Genomic DNA, 6,116 nt, shown 5'->3' with positions numbered 1-6,116 from the left:
CTCTCTCTCCCTCCCTCTCTCTCCCTCTCTCCCTCTCACTGAATCTCTCTCCCACACACACATGCAGATCTGCGCCCGCTGCCTCAGCAACGGTCCAGTATGACTTGTACTTTTTACTTCGGCAAACTGTCGAATATGTCAGGCAGTCTCCCGCTTCATGTGGCACGGGAGCCCCCCTCTGGGGCCGGTGCGGCGGGCACCCGGTGGAGCGATATTATACAAATACACGGGGAATAACAGGGGGGATCGGCGCGCGCGCGCTCGTGTGTGTGTGTGTGTGTGTGTGTGTGTGTGTGTGTGTGTGTGTGTGTGTGTGTGCGTGTGTTTGCCCAGCAGGGGTGAGTGTTTGCACTCGCCACAATGTCGCCCATCCATCCATCCATCCCACCTTTATGCCGCGCTACCCCCGTTTTTATGGAAATCGTTTCGCGGAGTCCGTTTTGGGCGCGCGCGACCATAAAACTGCCGCGGCCAACATTAGGAGATATCGAATGAATGGGCGATCATCATTGTGAGCCGGCGCGTGCCCCCGCCGCTGTCACAGTGTCTGTGTCTGTCTGTCTGTCTGTCTGTCTGTCTGTCTGTCTGTCTGTCTGTCTGCCTGTCTGTCTGTTCGTCTGCTGTCCATCTGTCTCTCCTGGTGTCCAATCAGTCAGGGAGTCAGACAGAGTCATACATACATGCGAATCCGGCGAAGTATGATCTTCAACCCAACACCAGCCACCAAATCAACAAAACAGAGAATGTCGAGGTGACTGAAAATACGATATCTTAATTAAATGCTAAATTGTATGCAAACAAGTATACTTTTAACTTACAACCATCAGGGAAGGGTGGAAAAAGTGCTGTTAATGTAAGTCCCTCGAAGCACGACAGCCATATTTTTCATGCATGTGACCACGTGATTTGAGTAAGAAGGCAAAAGTAACTAGCATGGTTGTATTAGCATAATGAGTAGTGAGAATAAAAGTCCATGAAGGAGTCCAAGCAGGGGACATGAACGCACGTCTGGTACATCTCGCCGTTCTCCACCAGCCACCTTTTGACGCGACAGTAATTGTGTTTTCTCCGACAGAAGAGAACGAAATCGAGGACATCAAAGACCTCGCGTGTATTGCTTAGTGAAAGTTATCCAAGTCAAATTTGATGGCTTTCAGGCGTAATCATATGATTATGATGATGAACTGCTCTTTGTATATTATTCTGCCGAATTTGGTCAATAAACGTTGGAAACGTCACTTTACGCTGAAAACACACATACCGTTGAACAAACTGGCTGGGATTCCACGGGGGCTGGCTGTACTATCCGTCCGTGCGAGCCTTTGTGATTCGGGAGTTCCCGGGGTACATCCTGTCCGCCGTCATCCCGGAGGCCGCACCGCGGTGCCCACGACGGAGCGCTGCACTTTATCCACTGGTCGCACTCGGTCGTCGCTCACGACGGTCACAACACCGGCGCGCTCAAGAGACACCAGCCGCGCGCGCGCCCCAGGCCAGGTGGTGCTCGCGGATCCACGGCGATGCACTACACGGACGCGGGCCGGTGTCGCGTACGTTTCGCGGTGAGGACCTCCTGGAAGGCGGTGAACCCGTGCCGGACCCGTGCTGCGCTCTGTCGGCGCGACTCGCATAGGGCCGATATGGCTTCGGCCCGCGCGGGTGGCGCGGGCGCGGCGTGGGGGAGGGCAGAGAGGCGCGGTGGGCGGGGCCAGGCGGGGCGCGGTCGGTGGGGCGGGAGCGGCGGGGCGCGGCGGGGTGGGGCGCGGGGCGGTGGGGCCCTGCCTGCTGACGCTCTGTCAGGAGACGTCCGAGACGTCCCTTGCACGGCCCCGACGAGATGATAAGGTAGCAATGCGATTCGTCCGTTTCGGGCACTCCAATAAGCGGCACAGCGGTATCTACTCGTCCGGGTGTGCGCAACCCCCGCAGCCTTGCTCGTTGTACTGCGTGTAACCAACTCCCCAGAGACATTTAGTTGACCGTTGACCATCACTCTCCTGTGGCGCCTAACGGGGCAAAAACTGTGATCACCCGCGTTCACAAGCTCATCCATGTGAGAATGTTTACGACGACTACGATACAGCATATATTATTGCACGTGTCCCAGCTGACGGGGTCCCCGGGGTCCGGGGTGCCCCGTCGGTACTCTTTTGACAGGCGGTGCAACAAGTTTCGGGGCCTAAGTCTCCCCTGCGCAGCGCCGCCCGGTGCCCCGCGCCGTAATTCCCGCGCGTTAGCATGGCCTTAGCCCGCGGCCCAACTTTGAGACCCTTGCGACCCCCCGTGGGGCCCGGCCGGGGCCGGGGCCTGCAGGCCCCCATAGCAGCCCGGCTACCGGGCGCCCTGCGACCACCAGATAGCAGAAAGGGGGGTCCCTGCAGTGGTGTGGGATATGAGCAGAGTTTCTGGACTAGCGGGATATAGATCGCGGGGGTGAGATTCCCCCGCGGGCTGGGGCGGCGCTGGAGCAGCAGGCCTGGAGCAGGGCAGTAGCAGGTAACCGGGTGGGGGGCGTGGCGCTATGGAGCAGAGCCTGGAGCAGCAGGACCTGGAGCAGGGTCTGGAGCAGGACCTGGAGGACCTGGAGGAGGACTTGGAACAGGACCTGGAGGACGACCTGGAGCAGGACCTGGAGCAGGACCTGGAGCAGGACCTGGAGCAGGACCTGGAGCAGGACCTGGAGGACGACCTGGAAGAAGACCGCGAGGATCACCTGTAGGATGACTTGGACGACGACATGGAGCAGGACCTGGAGAATGACCTGGAGCAGGACCTGGAGGACGTCCTGGAGGACCTGGAGGACGACCTGGAGGAGGGCCTAGAGGAGGGCCTGGAGGAGGGCCTGGAGGAGGGCCTGGAGCAGGACCTAGAGAACGACCTGGAGCAGGACTTGAAGGACGACCTGGAGGACCTGGAGCATGGCCTAGAGCAGGACCTGGAGCAGGGTGGTAGCGGTGATTGCAGCAGGTCTGGAGGGCACGCGTGTAACTGTCGCCCCCTACCCCCCTTCGGACCCCAGTGGAGTCCCGCCCCACTGCTTGCTCAGCCCGTGCAAACGGCGCAAACAGGCGGAGCTCGCCGTTAGTCCCACCTGCTATGTGTAGCGCGCTCGCCACACACACGCACGCATTCACCGCTGTTGAAAGCTGAAGGAAAGCAAGATAAACAGAGACGATGAGAAATCAGCTGTAGTATATCATCCGCATCGCATCGCCGTATCCGCAACAGCAGAGAGGAAAGGGGAAAGCTGCTTAAAGGACTTCCGCAAGCTTCTGCTTCTCCGCCACAGGCCTCTCGCTGTTGTTGTCGTCCAGCAGAGCAGGCCCTCGGCCAAACGGCCGCACACACTACACTCGCACCCCTCCAACCACTGTTTACTTAAGATTTCCGACCAGAAAAAGGACATAGGGTCCGTTCTCTCTCTATCCCTCTCTCTCTCTCTCTCTCTCTCTCTCTCTCTCTCTCTCTCTCTCTTCTCACACACGCGCACGGTCCTGCTCCGCTTTTCCATCTCATTGCGTTGCATTCGGTGTGCAGCGCGCGCGCGTGCGAGCGGAATGGGATGACGCTCAATCAGAGAGAGAGAGAGAAAAAGAGAGAGGGAGAGAGAGAGAGGAGGGGTGGGGTGGGGCGGGTCGCACGCGGCGTGCACGTGCCGCCGTGCGGGTGGGCCTCGGTGGGCCGCGTGCCGCCGCTTGCAGCCCCCGGCCGGGCGTGAGGAAGTGTTGCGTATGGAGCTGGATAAACATATCTGGAGCTGGAGCGGCGCTGGAGAGAGAGATAGAGAGAGAGCAGCAGACACAGTGCACGGCGCTCGCGCCTCCCCAGCCCGCGCAGGACCCAAACTCGCCCCGATCTCTTCCTGCGGGAGGATCCACCCTCCCACTTCCATACCGACTTCCATGCTAACTGTACGGCGAGCGTCAAGTCTGGTGCGTCAATAATAATCTTTATTCAAGCGGTTGTCACTTAAAAGTATGCTGGCTCAAATGGTGATTGTCCAGAGAAACCTTCGCTGTTTGATTTGTATTCGGCAACTAGGTTTTATTGCCGTACAGAGTGAAGTTCGGAATTTCCCTTTTTTGTGTGATTGCCCGTAAAGGCAAGGTCAAAATTGGATATGAGTCAATTTAAAAGTGGACTTTTTTGACATAATTTGACTTATACGACAGTTTACCCAAAAACCACAGCGTTGGTGTGAAACCGTGTGAAACTAATTAGTCGAATTAGATCAACTATTTTTGTTTTTATTTTTATCGTTTGAATACTTATAATTTTCTTTTAACTTTTAGTCACTCACGTGGTCACGATAAACTCATACGGTGGGCGCGGGGTGCCGGCACCAGCATCATCATCATCAGATTTATTGCACGGACTCGTGCCGATGGCGCGGCCCGGCGCCGCACACTCCTGTACACACACACGAGGCGCGGGCGTGGTGTACCCGAGGTTTGTGTGTATCATGAAGGTGCTTGCAACAACTTCAAAGGCTTTCCGCCGCTCCGCCGAGCGGTGCTATCCCGCGCAGCGCCCCCCGCCGCCCACGGGTGAGGACGACGCAGAGGTGACGGACGACTCGTATTTATACAAGGGCGGGGGGGGGCGTCGTATAAAGGAAGGCAGTGGGCGCCGCGCTCAAAGGGGGACGCCTCGTGTGGCGGGCGGGGCGCTCTCCATGCGACTGTCTGTCTGACCGTGTATAACACTCGTGCAACCGTTTCACGAGTCGCGAAGCTTTCTACTCGACCAGGTATACACCCACAAAATCGTTTTCTTGAAACTAGGGAATTTCCTTTAAATTAGCCTCATCGAAATTGGCCAAAAATAAACGCAAAGAAATGTTTTCCTTTCTTCAAGGAAAAATTTGCCTTATTGTGAAGGAAAGTCTTCAACTCGAAGAATTTTTGTCGTTAAATCAAAAAAATTTCTTTGAGACAAGAGCAAAATTTCATTTTTCATTTTTTTAAGGAAATGATTTGCTATGTGTGGGAGGAACGCAAGTAGCGGGGTTGCTCGTATACCCACGTGAAAACCACAGGTCTATGGAGACCTACGGTATCAAAGTGAAGTGAGGTATCGAGTCCCGCCCTGCCCCACCACGCCCCGCGCACCTTCTTGTAGTTATACTGCACCGCACGGCAGGCCTGGTGGGCGGGTTTGCCTACCGTGCCTGACTACGGCGCCTTTGCGGCCGTTCCCCCTGCTAGTGTACAGGCGACCCGCACTCACGCGTGCACGTTTTTTGTTTGTTTTTTTGTACACCATTACAACACACATGACTGTGCTCATGCTCATCCTTCCGCGGAAAGATGATATTTGGAGTCAGGCAGGGAAGCCAGGCGTGGCGTGGCGCGGCGCGGCGCGGCAGGCGGGGCGGGGAGTGGCGCCTCGTCGAGGTGAGGTGACTCTCCTCTCGGTGTTGCTGCGGTCGTATATCTTATCGGCGGGGCCAGACATGGAGGCGATAAAATGGCGCTCACGGCAGCGGTGGTGGTGGCGGCGAGGTGGTGGTGGTGGCGAGGTGGTGGTGGCAGTGAGGTGGTGGAGGCGGTGAGGTGGTGGAGACCATCGTAGCGGTCCCTCGCCGGGCCATGCCCGCGCACACCTCTGATCTAGAGACTGACACCCGCCTCGCCACGCACGGCACCAGTCCATTCCCTGCTTGTTTTATTGGGCGACCCGAACAAGGTGCTGCTGCTGCCGTCCTCCACCTCCAACCTCCGCCACCTCCACCTCCTCTGCTGGGAGCCGCGCCACGCTGCGCCACAGCGGCGGCAACAGCAGTTTACCTCGTGGGTTGCGCAGTACCGCGCGGCAGTACGGCTGCAGCCCAGCCACCCAGACAGGCAGGTCGATAAATCAAAATGGCGGCTCGCTCCTCCCCTTCTCTCTCTCTCTCTCCCTCTCTCTCTCTCTCTCTCTCTCTCTCTCCCTCTCCCTCTCCCTCTCTCTTTCTCTTTCGCTCTCTCTCTCTCCCTTGCGCCCTCTCTCCTCTTCCCCTCTCACGTCGGCAGTGCTGGGCGCTCCCGGCGCTCCGCTCCGCCATGGCTGTCAGAGAGGGGGCCCGCCGCGCCCCGCCGCGCCCCGCCGCGCCCCGCCGCGCCCCGCCGCGCCCC

Source organism: Frankliniella occidentalis, unplaced genomic scaffold (assembly GCF_000697945.3).
Source record: "Frankliniella occidentalis isolate FOCC.00 unplaced genomic scaffold, Focc_3.1 Scaffold2, whole genome shotgun sequence".
Classification (NCBI taxonomy): domain Eukaryota; kingdom Metazoa; phylum Arthropoda; class Insecta; order Thysanoptera; family Thripidae; genus Frankliniella; species Frankliniella occidentalis.
Note: the sequence above shows the minus strand (reverse complement) of the source record.